The sequence below is a fragment of the Neofelis nebulosa genome, chromosome 5 (genome assembly GCF_028018385.1).
Source record: "Neofelis nebulosa isolate mNeoNeb1 chromosome 5, mNeoNeb1.pri, whole genome shotgun sequence".
Lineage (NCBI taxonomy): Eukaryota > Metazoa > Chordata > Mammalia > Carnivora > Felidae > Neofelis > Neofelis nebulosa.
In genome coordinates, this window is record NC_080786.1 from 148,411,896 (window position 1) to 148,426,401 (window position 14,506).

The window sequence follows — 14,506 nt, forward strand, 5'->3', positions numbered from 1 at the left end:
TAAGTTCTTTAAGATATGTTTTGGTTTAAAATAAAAATTATAACATTGTCTCTTGAGATTTTCAGTGTATGTTGAGGTAACAAATACAACAACCTAGCATGAGGAAGGGAGGGTAAGGGAATGTATGTGGTGTTAATATATCACTTGAAGTGGTAAATACTGATTCTATATAGACTATGAAAAGTTAAGTATGTATATTTTAATCCCTAGAACAAACACTTAAACATTACACAAAGAGATACTTACTAAAAATGCGATAGATAAATAGGAAACTAAAAAATGTTTAAACTGAGAGTGAGAAAAGAGAAAACCTGGAAACTGAAAATAGACAAACAGAAAACAAATAATAGTAGACTTAAAGCCAAAAATATCAGTAATTACATTAAATGTAAATAGATTAAACACAGTAATTAAAACACAGGTGGTCAGAACAGGTTTTTTTAAATGACTCCATTAGTGGGCTGCCTGGGTGGCTCAGTTGGTTAAGCATCTGACTCTCAATTTCAGCTCAGGTCATGATCTCACCATCGTGAGATCAAGCCCCACAACGGGCTCCACACTGAGCATGGAGTCGTCTTCTTCTTCTTCTTCTTCTTCTTCTTCTTCTTTTTCTTCTTTTTTGTTTTTTAAATTTTTTTGAGGTTTATTTATTTTTGAGAGAGAGAGACAGACAGACAGACAGACAGAGTGCAAGGGGGGAGGGGCAGAGAGAGAGGCAGACACAGAATCGGAAGCAGTGAGCATGGAGTCTTCTTAAGAGTCTCTCTCTCCCACTCCCTTTGCTCCTCCCCCCTTCAAAATAAAGACTCAATTATATATTGTTTATAAGAAACTCACCTCAACATCCAGATGGCCAACAGACATAGGAAAAGATGCTCAACATTGCTCATCATCAGGGAAATACAAATCAAAACCACATTGAGATAGCACCTCACACCAGTCAGAGTGGCTAAAATTAACAACTCAGGAGACAACAGATGTTGGCGAGGATGTGGAGAAATGGGAACCCTCTTGCACTGTTGGTGGGAATGCAAACTGGTGCAGCCACTCTGGAAAACAGTGTGGAGGTTTCTCAAAAAATTAAAAATAGAATTACCCTATGACCCAGCAATAACACTACTAGGAATTTGTCCAAAGGATACAGGAGTGCTGATTCATAGGGGCACATGTACCCCAATGTTTTTAGCAGCGCTATCAACAATAGCCAAATTATGGAAAGAGCCCAAATGTCCATCAACTGATGAACAGATAAAGAAGATATGGTGTATGTGTATATATATATATATACACATACACCATATCTTCTTTATATATATATATATATATAATGAAATACTACTTGGCAATGAGAAATAATGAAATCTTGCCATTTGCAACGACATGGATGGAACTGGAGGGTATTATGCTAAGTGAAATAAGTCAGAGAAAGATATCCTATGTTTTCACTCATATGTGGATCTTGAGAAACTTAACAGAAGACCATGGGGGAAGGGAAAGAGAAAAAAATAGTTTCAAACAGAGAGAGAGGCAAACCATAAGAGACTCCTAAATACAGAGAACAAATTGTATTGGGTTGATGGCTGCGGTGGGGGGGTGGGGGTGGTGGTGAGGCAGGACGGCGGGGAATATGGGTGATGGGCATTGAAGAGGGCACTTGTTGGGATGAGCACTGAGTGTTGTATGTAAGTGATGAATCATGGGAATCTACTCTCAAAGCCAAGAGCACACTGTATACACTGTATGTTAGCTAACTTGACAATAAATTATATTTAGAAAAAACTTCAAATATAATGATCTAGATAGTGTAAAAGTAAAAGATGGAAAATATATAACACTAATCAGAAGAAAGCTGGAGTGGCTGCAGTAATATCAGACAAAGCAGACTTCAGAGCAAAGAATAAAAAGGGTAAAAAGGGACAATACATAATGATAAAAGAATTAACTTATCAAGAAAACACATAATCCTAATTTGTAGATACCGAATAAAAGAGCTTGAAAATACCTGAAGCAAAAACTCACAACAGAAATAAGAAATAGATACGTCCACCATAACAGCTGGAGACTTCAATGTTCCTCTCTTGGTAATCAGTAGAACTAGCAGACAGAAAGCCAACAAGGGTACATACTGTAAGTTACTGGTTTGAAATGACATTTATAGAACACTATACCCCAAAGCAACACAATACATATTCTTCTCAAGTATACTTGGAACCCTCACCAAGATAATCACATCCCTGGGCATTCTAAAAATTTTTAACAAATTTAGAGAATTGAAATCATGCGAGGTATGTTCTCTGACTATAATGAAATTAGATTGGAAATCAATAACAGGATGATAGCAGGAAAAATTCCAGACCCTTGGAAATTAAACAGTACACTTGTAAATAGTCCTTGAGTCCAAAAGGAAGTCTCAGGGAAATTAGAAAATATTTTGAATTGAAATGAATTTGAAAATATGTATCCCAACTTGTGGAATGCAGGTAAAGCAGGGCTTAGAAGGAAGTTTATACAATTAAAATGCTCATATTAGACATGAGAAAACTATTGGGGCACCTGTGTGGCTCAGTCGGTTAAGCAGCTGACTTCGGCTCAGGTCATGATCTCGCGGTTCATGGGTTCGAGCCCTGCATCGAGCTCTGTGCTGACAGCTCAGAGCCTGGAGCCTGCTTTGGGTTCTGTGTCTCCTCTCTGTCCCTTCCCCACTCGTGCTCTGTATCTCTCTGTCTCAAAAATAAATAAACATTAAAAAAAATTTTTTAAATGAGAAAGCTATCAAACCAATAATCTAAGTGTTATCTTAACAGCCAAATCCAAAACAAGCAAAAGAAATGGAATGATAGAAATAAGAACACAAATTAATCAAATTGAGAACAATTTCAAAACCAATAGAGAAAATCAGTGAAACCAAAATTTGGTTCTTTGGGATCAATAAAACTGATAGATCTCTAATGAGATTTGGAGAGAGAGAGAGAGAACACAAATGCTCAATATCAAGGATGAAAAAGGAGTTGTCACTATAGACTCTGTTCACAAATTCAACTGTTGAGATAAAATGGAAACATTCTGCAAGAAACACAAACTACCAACATTTACCCAAGATGAAATATAGATAAGCTGAGTAGCCCTTTAACTTTTAAAAAATGATTTGTAATTAGAAACCTGTTTCTGAAATCCTCAGGCTCAGATGGTTCTACAAATTCTACCAAATATTGCTAGTGATGGTTCACTAGCAAATTCTACTAAATATTTAAAGAAGAATACAACATATTCTACATAGCCTCTTCCAGAACATAGAATAAGAGGTAACACTTCGCAAATAATTTTATAAGGCCAGCATTACCCTGATACCAAAACAAGACAAAGATGGGTCAGTAAAAGAGAAATACAGAACACTATCCCTCATGAACACAGACGCAAAAATGCTCAACAAAATATTGGCAAATATCCAGCATACATAAGCACACGAAGAGATGTTCAACATCATTAGCCATTAAAGAAATACAAGTTAAACTGTGATGAGCTATAACTACATGCCCAGAATGACAAAACAGAATGGTGAAAAAGAAAAAATCCTGACAATGCCAAGTGCTCATGGCAGTGCAAAGTAACTGGCACTCTCCCACATTCCCAGGGGCAATGCCACATCGCACAGCCACTCTGGAAAACCACTTGGTGGTTTCTTATAGAGCCAAACAAAGATTTGACCTACGATCCAGCAATCCTACTCCTGGATGTTTACCTAAGTGAACTGAGAATGTACGTTCACACAAAAATCTGTACCTGAATGCTTACAGCAGCTCTGTTCGTGATCATCAATATCTGGAAGCAATCCAAATGTCTTTCAATGAGTGAATCTGTAAATACACTGTGGCACATCCGTACAGTGGAATACTACTCAATCTAGCAAGAAAAGGGATGAACTCTTGACGCACGTAACAACTTGGATGAATCTCAGAGGTGTTTTGCTGAGAGAAAGTAGCCAATTTTGAAGGTTCTATGTACTGTATAATTCCATGTATGTGAATTTTTGAGAAAACAAAACTATAATGACAGGGACAAGTCCGTCTTTTCCAGGGGTGAGAGGTTAGTTAAGACAATGTTTTTTCTCCCCACCCAAATTCACAAACCACTCAGGGAGAGGGTCTGTGGGCCCCAGGTCAAGAACCCAGCCTATGCTCTATATTGCTTAGAAATTGTCTTTTTTGTTTATTCTTCGATGTCCTGCACCCAATACAGCAGACTGGCATATGGTACACACTCAGTTATCTGGCAAATAAAAGACTAAATGGATGAACGAATCAACAAAAGAACAAATATATAGCAGCGTATTTAGAGACTCTGGAGACTTTAAGAAAAATGGACCCATTCTCTTTAGCCTGACATGTGATCACTGTTCATAATTATGAACTGGATCGTCTCTAACACCTCCTCTAACTGGGCTTTTCTAGTGGGGCCACTGACCAGTTTTGTCTTGTGTTGTACCTGCACTATTTCTGAGCATCTCTTTGTTTCCAACCTGTAGAGGGGACACAATTAAATCCTTTCTCAGAATTATACAGCTCTTGTCACCAAAGATGCTAGATAACTGTCCAAAAGGTACACATTGCAATTAGTGTACAGACAGTGCTGAAACAATAGTGAGATTCTGTCAATGGGCATCATTCAGGCTTCGCGACGAGACCAGGTTGAGGGGCAGAACTGGGCAAGCGCAACAGGGCACTTCACATGAGAGGTCACCAATGGGAAATTGATGGGGACCCAAAGACTGAAGTTGGTGTTAGAACCAGAGAGCCCTCCTCACCCCCAGCCAGTAGTAAGGGCTTGGGAGAGAACTCAGTCACCAGAGGGTTCTAGAAAATTGCACGAACCTAATGCATTGCTACACTTGAATGACCCCGTCATGTACCAGCAATCTCCTTGGTGGTCCCTGGGAAGGCTGTTCCAGACCTGAATAAAAGATCGGATAAAACTGATACCTTACTTCATTAAGTCAAGTCTAAGATGCCCTTGAATGTAGAGCTCCACCATCATTTTGCGCACCAATAAGAAAGGAAAAACACTGCCAGTAGACTGGCAGGTACCTTTAACAACAGTCCTCACTGATGTATGAATCAATCGCAGCAGAGTTGTTGTTTTTTTTTTTTGAAATTAATCTTCATCTCTTCTGAGAAATTCAGCAATAAAACAAATATCTCGGTGATAGAAAGTGACACAGCTTGCCTGTCTTTGTTGGTGTCTTCCTTTCTGAGATTTCTAAGGCACTTGGTTGTTCCTTTGCAAGAAAACGTGGATTCAACGATCATTCCTCTGTGACAAATATTCATTACTAAAATCACATGTACACCCTACTGTTTGGCTTCTCTTCCTTTCTGAGTACAAAATAGCTTGTCGTTTCAATGCTGAATCGCGGTGAAATTTCCTTTGAGAACATTTCTGGGTGGCAGTTAAGCTCTCGAGTTAAACTAACAGAGGCACAGACCGCACCATCGAAGTGAGAACAGTGTGAGCAGCTATGACCTAGTGGGCGCACAAACGGAGACAAAGGCAGCAACGTCGCAACCGTTGCCACTGAGGCCAATCAATGGCTTTTGAAAGGCACTGTTGACAGACGCATCTGGATTCCGGAGAGGTGAAATTGTGAAGAACTGTACACTTTCGAATTGGTGGGATGCAATGATTCTGTCAGATTCCGCGATTTGGGAGAGAGTGCCGCATCCGAGACCTGTTTCTTGAACGTCCTCCGTTTGCCGGGTAATGTTCTAGGGCCGATGGTGGGAAGCCAACGAGGTGATCTCCTGGACTCACACTGAGTGAGTGGAGCTCACACTGAGTAGGGAGATTACGCAATAAGTGAATACCCAGAACAGTAATCACAGCGTTTTAAGTGCCGTGAAGGAAACAGACCGGGCTGAGAGAGCCTCGTGGTGAGGGCGGTTCAGGGTGTGTGTCGGGTACCTGTGATGAGTCCTTCAAATCTTGCCGATTTCCAACTGAGTTGTCGTTTGGATTTTGGTCTCTGAGAGTCACTGACGGCCTGCAGGGCGGCCGCCTGCCAAGGTTTGCCGCCGCCTGAGGTTTCCTGGGATGTGGGAGTGGCAGTCCCAGCCACACCGACATGGGCACAGTTGGTCGCCCTACAACAGGGCTCTAACTCAGCTCCCTTTTGGTTTAATATTCGCGTTACTGTCTCCATGCCTAGTGAAGTTTCATTGAAACTTGACAACCGTGACTTCCATTTCCACCTCTTCTATTTTCATTTCAAAAAGGTTAATTTGATAAATATGACTACAATCTTGTAATTACCGAATGCACTCAGTCATTCGACAGCACTGATGAAGTTCTTACCTCAGATGCCGTGGGGGCTGCAGGGACAGGGTGACGTGGCCGCCAGAGGTGACAGCGCCTGGGTTCAGATGCTGGAGGAGGATGGGGTGGGCTGGGGGTGGGGGGGACACCGGGGTCTCCAGGAGTTAGAGGCAGGTGTCTGATGATGCAGAGGTGAGGAGGGCAGGGGAGGCTGCCCCCTGTTTGTGATTTTATTTTACTTGAGATAAATAATACAAACCAAAGGCTTCAGAGAACAGCCATCTTCTTTGCCTTTGAAATGAGTCGAGGGCAAACACAGAACCATTCTTTTCCATTAAGGATCGTTTCTGTAAAATGGTGTGGCTTTCGGCTTCTTAATGAAATGACTTGCTGGCCTCTGGACAGCAAATGCTTTCACGACTATTCAAACTGTATACTTTTCTCTCTTTGAAACAATGAAACACGTACCCTTGGCTTTCCCTTCAAGCAAGGGCTCCCCACATGAAGAAGCCCTGTTCACGTCTGTGTGCCAATATGGTGGGGTAGTTGTCAGTGACCCCACGGTCCTTAGTACTTATTAGTGTTTGCCAGCCCTCGGTGAGCTTCGTGTTGGATCTCTGCCTTCGGCTCAGGATTGATGTGTGAGAACTCACACATCCGCTGCAATATTCCATAACTCTCCCGTGAGTTTCTTTTCTTTCCCCTTTCCCCTGTCCACTTCATATCCCCTCATATCTCCTGAGCACCTAGTTCCTTCTTTAATGACTCCTTGCACTGAACGCCGTGATCAGTCTTAGAAGCATTATAATCTGAAGAAAGCAATCAACTCTCCAACAATAAACGGTGGTTTACTATTTTTTTTTAAAGATGGAAATTGTCATATGGAAATGGGGGCATTGATGCCTTAACCTATTCCAAAACTTTATTTATCTCCTATCCGGCCAGGAAATAGAACGTAGGTGTGAGAGAGAGAGTGCGGGTGTGCCGGCTCACGTGTGCACAGGTGCATGTGTTTGAAGCAGCATGAAACCAAAAAGTCTTATCAATTAAAGTTAAGTAAAATTGGTAATCAATTTTTAAAGTAGGTATGTTTTACGGCCTGGTGTTATTTGAAAGCTGAACAGCTGATGTCAAAAATAGACTTCCCATTCTTTCCAAAGTGTGGCAAAAATAACCACATGCCTTTCTTGGCCTCCCGACTCTCACCCCAGAGGGTTTTCTTGTATAGGAACCAACAATGCCTTGGATGGAAACTCTGGATAGGCTAGTCATTATTTTAAGATTTAGGAGATTGCAGATTCTTGGCAGACCTTGGTTGTTTTTCTAGAGTAGTAGGCAAGTAGTTGGACAAAAAGCAAGGAGCCGATCCATGTTGCTGGCTTTGGGTTCTTCGTGAACAAATGAGACAAGGTGAGTAGCTGCCCTGCTCATCCCCCTCTGTCCCAGGAGGAAAGGTTCTGGTGGCCGCGGTCCTGGTGTGGATCTGGGTTTTCTGGAAAACAACGGGACCTTTCCCCCTTTGCCTTTAGGCTTGCCCGCCACTGGAGGAAGACCCAGACGATGGCTGCCCGGTGCCGGCACAGCCCATCGAGGGGTTAGAAATAGTAGCATTGCTTGTGGAGGGCGAACAATCACTGTATTGTCAGATTTTTTTTTTTCTTACTTTTCATCCAAACGCTGGGCTGCTTGGTAGCACAGTTGGAGATACTGTGTGAAGGAGCCTTAGCTCATGGCAACGTTTCCTCCGTTCGCTTTCTGCTGCTTCTTGCATTGGAAAATTCCATCCTTTCACACTGGGATTATATGTCACCACTGCTGAAATGATAGACAGAGTTCACTTAATTTGCTGCAAGCGTGAGAGACAGCCAGAGAAAATGGGAGAGCATAGCATTCCCTTGTATAAAGGGAGGATTGAACAAGGTCAGTGAACCAAAGAACCAGCAGGGCACAAACCCTCAGGGGGTCATGAAAATCTTCCCTGGTTTCTGGGTTTTGAGAGCAAAATTGATGCCTATTTAGATTGTTTAAAAATCTTTTTTAACGTATTTAAGATTGGCCATTATAATTGAGCTGGGAGAAGTATGTGAGGGCTCATTCTTCTTGTTTCTGTACTTTAGCATATTTGTGAACATTTTAATGAAAGAAAGCTTTTTTTAGAAAGTATTTAAATACTTCTATCTCTCATCCCAGAATGATTCCAGAGCCCCTAAGTGGGTACCATGCACGCATGCATGGCAGGGAGGGGTGGCTTCACTGAGCATGCTCGTGAGTTGGCCTCAGTCCGTTTAACTGAGCTGAACCCCCAAAACTTCTAACCCGTTGTACAGTTTCAAATAGCATTTATTCCTAGCCATATGTTCTTTGGTCCGTATCCTGAATGGATCGTTTGTTAAAGACTAGAAGCGTTAGCAACGCAGCTCCTGAAACTTGTGTTATTAATTCAGTAAATTGCCTGATGGTGATCTTCTCTTCATCTGAAGATGATCTTTTTCTCATCAAAATCTATCCCTCCAAAGACGCCCCTGGACTTCCGAAACTAAGTGTTACAGGGAGAGAGAGAGAAAAAAAAAAAGAGAGACGGTGACAATTGTGTCTAATTGTAGTTTTCACTTATAAAGAAGCCACGATTGTTTAGAGGTGATTATAAATAACAGCAAGTTGATTTTCTAAGCTCAAAATATAGGAATTTCAGACGGGAGGTCATGAAAGTAGTTTTTCATGCCCCAACTCCTAGTTAATTAATTTCAATCCGTATTTTACTGTGAGCACCACACGGCCAACACAAAATAACTCTTTTACGGACTTCCTCCCTGTATCTGATGGCCTTGCAATTGCTATCATGAAATTTATTGTTTCATCACTGTTTCCGAGTGACTTTTGGGCACAGAAATGGTAGGCTTTTCTAGAAATAGGGCAGGGGCGCATCTTATAAGGTTTATGGGTTTTAGACACACGCCCCTGAAATTCTGTGTTAATCCTCCCGTTTAAACTTTTTAAATATATTGAATATAAAGATTATACTAGTATGAGATTTACCATATATGCGGATAAAATAGAAAAGATTTTTTTTTTGCTCCCGGTCTCTTCTTTTTATAATGCATCGTATTGGACATCTTGTGTGTGTGTGTGTGTGTGTCTCATCTTCTGGACCACCTTTGATGCCAGCCATTGCTGGAGCAACCACCTCTGTGCAGGTGGACCAGTGCCTCGTTTCAGCCAGGCCATATGCCTCTGTCTGGGCCCTGGGCTCCTGGGAAACCGTATCCTGGTAGACATGCCCGTGCGACCTAGAAGTTGCAAGGGAGTCAACACCCCGTGAGACAAGCCTCCAAAAGGGACTGGGAGTCCGTGGGTTAGCGCTTTCCTTTTTCTTCCCTCGGACTGAAAATTCTCATGTGCATCCTCTGCGGCTTCTTAGAGCATCGTCACGGGAGACGAGATGGATCACGAGGCCACCTTCTCTCCTTCCTTCCTTGCTTCACTGCCTCCTGTCCTTGGCTCCTGTTTGCTGGGACCGCTCTCCAGAATAAGCTTCCTTTACAGAAGCCCTTGTCACAGGCTCTGCTTCCTCCGAGGAATCCAGGCTAGACACTAGAGTCATGCACCAGGACTAAGACATGGATATGGATTGCTAAGGGATGGGTTGGGTGTATCTCTGTGAGTGGGGCTCAAAGAGAAGTTTGGGAACCGCTGGATCAGATGCCTCTGGGGATCACGGCCCGTAAGATGAGAATTGTCAGGTCCTTGTCCAGCTCTAACAGGTTCGTGGCTATCTGAATCTTCCGTGATGAACGCTAGAAGATCCCCAAGCTTTGTCAAGCCTGTTCAACACCTGTGAGTACACGTGACATCCAGGGGAAGCAGAGCGCAAAACAAAGCACTCTTCGCAAACATTCAGAAACCCCACAACCCTGGGAGCCCTCTGCACAATTTCTGGATCTGGTTATAAAACCACAAGTGGTGCTGGCCTCCTCCAAGGAAATTGCTGACCTGACTCTGGGGCGTGGTCTCTGCCTTCCAGTAAAGGTGGAGGAGACCCAGGGGGGCCTCTTTGCTTTTGTCATGATCCATCTCAGGGAAGGGTGGCCTTTGCCTCGGCCAGGTTATTGCCGGGATGCTCAGGATTCTGAAAACCTAGCTACCTCCCCGTAGCCTTTCTCTACCTGTAGTATGTAGGCCAGCGGCTCTCAACGTGTGATCCCTGGGCAAGATCATTTCTTCTGAAGGTAAATTTTCCACTGGGGGGAGGTTACAAATGCCAATTCTTGGGTCCCTCCCCAGATCTTCAGCAGCCTTCCAGGTGATTCTGATGCTGGCTTAAGTTTGAGAACCACTTCCCTGAGCTTTTCCCTTCTCAGCCAGGCTTATGTGCTTTGGGGGCCTTCAATGTGGATTTCACACTCCTGCGCAGAGAATGAGCTCCAGAAACAAAAGATGCCTTGATTAGTGAGGAGGAGAAAAGAGGCTAGAACCGTGTAGGCAGCCACCCAGCTTCTAAGCAGATCATATTCTGGACTTTGGAAGTCAGCTGTTTGGAATGTGAGCTGTTTTCCTAGGAATGGTAGAAAGGTTCCCACGCCAGCACACAGGGCATATTTAATCCTGAATCTAGCTGAAATACTGCTGTGTCACAATGAAAAAGAGCAGATCACAACACTCCCATAGTATTAGCAACCACTCAAGGCAGAGTAATAAAGTGATAAACGAAACACAGAGATGGTATTTTATTTATGCTAATATTGCTGGGTTAAGGAAAGGTGGCTTTGGAGGCAGAGGAAGAGGTTCGTGGGGATTTGTCATGACTATGAAGGAGTTGCTGGCCTTTCTCTTCAGTATGTCATGATACTAATTCCTTCAGTTCAAGATTTCTTAAATGTGGTTCTGGACTGTTCCCTTTTGGTGAAGATAAGTTTCGTCCTAGGAGGGACGTAAAGAATTCTAGGAAAGTTGGCAAGAGTTGAAAAGGAGAGCGGAAAGAGTTCGGGGATTAAAGAGAATGTGGGTGCGTTTTCTGTTAACACGACCATCAACAGAGATAGAATTAACTTGAGTCGTGAGCAGTGAGAGATGGACGGGTCAGGATTCTCCCCTGACAAAAGAGGAAAGAAAGCAGACAAAAACTGCCCTCGCGGTTGGTCAGGCGATTTTCATTTTGATAAATATTTATGAATATACAGTTTTATGTGAACAAAAGCGGCGTGGTTTGGGAGCTGCTGTTCTGGAAACCTTCTCTCTCATTGTATTGCCTTTCAATCACATTTCATGTCACTTGCCCCCTCTCCTGCCACAGATGGACAACTGACCAGAGGCCTTGACCGTGTCCACTCGTATGGCATAAGAGGATGATCTGGACCACTCTGATGTCCCCTTTTGTCCTTGTAAGCATTTGGAGTAAGGAATGCCCAGAGCATTTGTTCAGTCCACGGTGGGAAGAGGTACATGGCCAGCTTCGATCACTTTACATGTTTTCAAATCAAGTGCTCCTAGCTAGGCTTTCTGTGGTGGCTAAAATACTTTCTTCCTGGATTCACTATGCAGCTATTAACCGTTCTATTTTTGTATCATATGAATTATCATCACTGATGGCTGAATGGCTGGATTTAGAGAAACGTGGTAGCCCTAATGGAATTAATTAATTGAATAATATTGCCTGAAAAATGGCTCTGTATACCAAAGAGGGCTTGAGACTTAATTACTGATGTCATTTATCTCTCTATTTGCACCCCAACAATAAGTGACTCGTTTCTCATTAACATTGGGTCATTTTCCAAAAGGAAGAAAAGAGGCCAAAATAGCAGGAAGGGGAAGAAAAAAAATCGATGTCTTTGTTCCCCACCTCATTATCCTGATAAATCATAACAGACTCTGTTAATTAGATGGGCAGCCTTAACTGGCTGACTCCTGTCCAACAATTACCTCAGAAAGAAGCACCACTGGGAACATTGCCTTCCCTTGGGAGGAGATGAAAGGAAATCTGTAACAAAAAAAGGGATCGTTTCCCCAGCCATGCTGGGGGGGATCACAGTTGTCAAGGCGAATTTCTAGACCGAAGGACGGGAGCTGTTTCGGGGACGGTGCTGTGCATTACGGCGACGAAGGGTATCTGACACTGCCCTCCTAATCTAAGGCTTAGGTAATGGTGCTCGGTGCTTCCAACTCCCCCGGGGAGATTAGAGCCTAATTAAACAGGGGAACAGGTGTAAGAGGCCCGAGCTGATCTGGCCAAATTAATTGCGGACATTGGGCTTGCATTTGGTAACTGGAAACAGTGAATTAACCATCACCGGAATATAGCTAATCCCTTGGTCTCGCTGCGCCTGTGTATACAACAGACTGGACTTGCTGGGAACACAAACACAGAGGGATTTGAAGGGAAGGTACGACGCATCCTTGCACGGGAAAGCCTGGGCAGTGAGCCTAGCCACAGAGGGTGGCCATACATCCCGGACTGCCTGCCCTGGACGGTGCTGGTTTATGCCTGGTGTTCCCGCAAAAATTATGAACCGTGTCCCCTTTCATTCTCCAAAAAAAAAAAAAAAAAAAAAAAAAAAAAAGAAGTCCCTGCTTGGGCAGTAACTTAAAATGGTTACTGTGTTTCAATGTCAATTTGGGGTACTTTCTTTTTTCTCTTTGCCAGAATAGTGGTATCATAGGTTGAATGATGTTCCCGGCAAAAGTGTCCAAGTCCTAACCCTCAATACTTGTGAAGGTGAGCTTATTTAGAAATTAGGGTCTTTGCAGAACTGCGAACAAGGACATTTCTGTTGTGTTAAGCCACCCATTGGTGGCATTTTGTTATGGCAGCCCTAGCAGACTAATTCAAGCGGGTGCTGGTTTCCAAGTGTCTGAAAACATTCCCATTGGCCTTAGTTTGTACAGTTTACAGAAGGGAGCCGTGTTGGTGGCAAAGACGACTTCAAAGCCGGTGTGAGAAGCCAGTCAGTGAGCCGACACTGATTTGTCCGTGCCGGGTGCTGGGGGCAGAGTGAGGGAGACAGACGTGGTTCCTGGTCTCCAGGAGCCAGCAGTTTGATGGGAAGGGAGGCAGTGCAGATGACCTTGTACTTCATCAGTTAGGTATGAATCTGTATCGACTCTGCAGAGGAGAAGGAAGCATATCCCTGGGCTGGAAGGAAAATGTCTCCTCCAGAAAGGGACATCTAAGCTGACCTGATAAGCAAGGGTTACCTGGATCAAAAGAAATGGGGGATACAGGGAGCATGTGTGAAGGCTCTAGGGCAAGAGGGAGCAGGAAGTGTATACTGTATACCCAGAGAAATCCAACTGCAGGAGCAGAGACAGAAACTGGAGAGGGCTGAGTTCCAAATGAAGCCCCAGTTCTTCGTCTCAGCCTCCATCACCTCATTAATCAGAGGTTTAAAGACACAAAACTTTCAGGGCGCCTCGGTGGCTCAGTCCGTTAAGTGTCTAACTCTTGATTTCGGCTTAGGTCATGATCTGACGGTTTCATGAGTTTGAGCCCTGCGTTGGGCTCTGCTCTGGCAGCATGGAGTCTGGTTGAGATTCTCTCTCCCTCTCTCTCTACCCTTCCTCTGCTCATGCTGTCTCTATCTCTCTCAAATAAATAAATAAAACTTTAAAAAAAAAAAAAAAAAAAAGACACAGAACTTTCCAGATCCCGAGCTAGTGGCTGGGGGATTCCAGTGCTGGAGACTAAGAAGTAAACTGCCAATCAAGCAGTTGATGGCCCAGGGCTAGAAGAAGAAATGGGAGCCACCAGAGAGAACAAAGCCACCACTCTTGTCAGGAGAATTCCTCTGAGGTGAATCTTGAGGAAAAGCCATATGCAGTGGCCATAGGAAGAGATGGGAGAAACAAAAATGTTAATCCCTAGCTCAGAAGAAGGGGACCCTTTGGTCCCTGAGCTCTTTGGCCAATAGTTTTCAAGTGACTGGACTTGTTGAGGTTACATGTCCTGTCCAGAAGCACTAATTCTCTCTAAGTGTCTAATGTGAATCTCTTTCCCTGAAGTAGAATTTGTGTTGCTGCTTGTTTAGGTTTCATTTAGGGACATACATGGCAGGACATTTCAGAACCTTCTACAGAAAGCTTTCGTGATGGCCTCTTACCCTTGAGGTGCCATGCCCACATCTTTGGACCTTGGTTCCCAGGACCTACCAAGATGGATGCCATCTTGGATTTAGGTTTCTATCTCCTTGGCCAGAGTCCGAGGAAATAA

General features: G+C 43.4%; 1 protein-coding gene across 1 annotated transcript in view; it reads left to right on the top strand.

The window, feature by feature from the left end:
* Window positions 1-7,393: 7,393 nt before the first annotated feature.
* KCNE2 (potassium voltage-gated channel subfamily E regulatory subunit 2) overlaps window positions 7,394-14,506 on the top strand; it is a 179,476-nt gene continuing 172,363 nt past the window's right edge. Inside the window, exon 1 of the mRNA XM_058731913.1 lies at window positions 7,394-7,716. The gene's annotated coding sequence lies outside the window, so the exon portion shown is untranslated. The remainder of the gene's footprint in view (window positions 7,717-14,506) is intronic.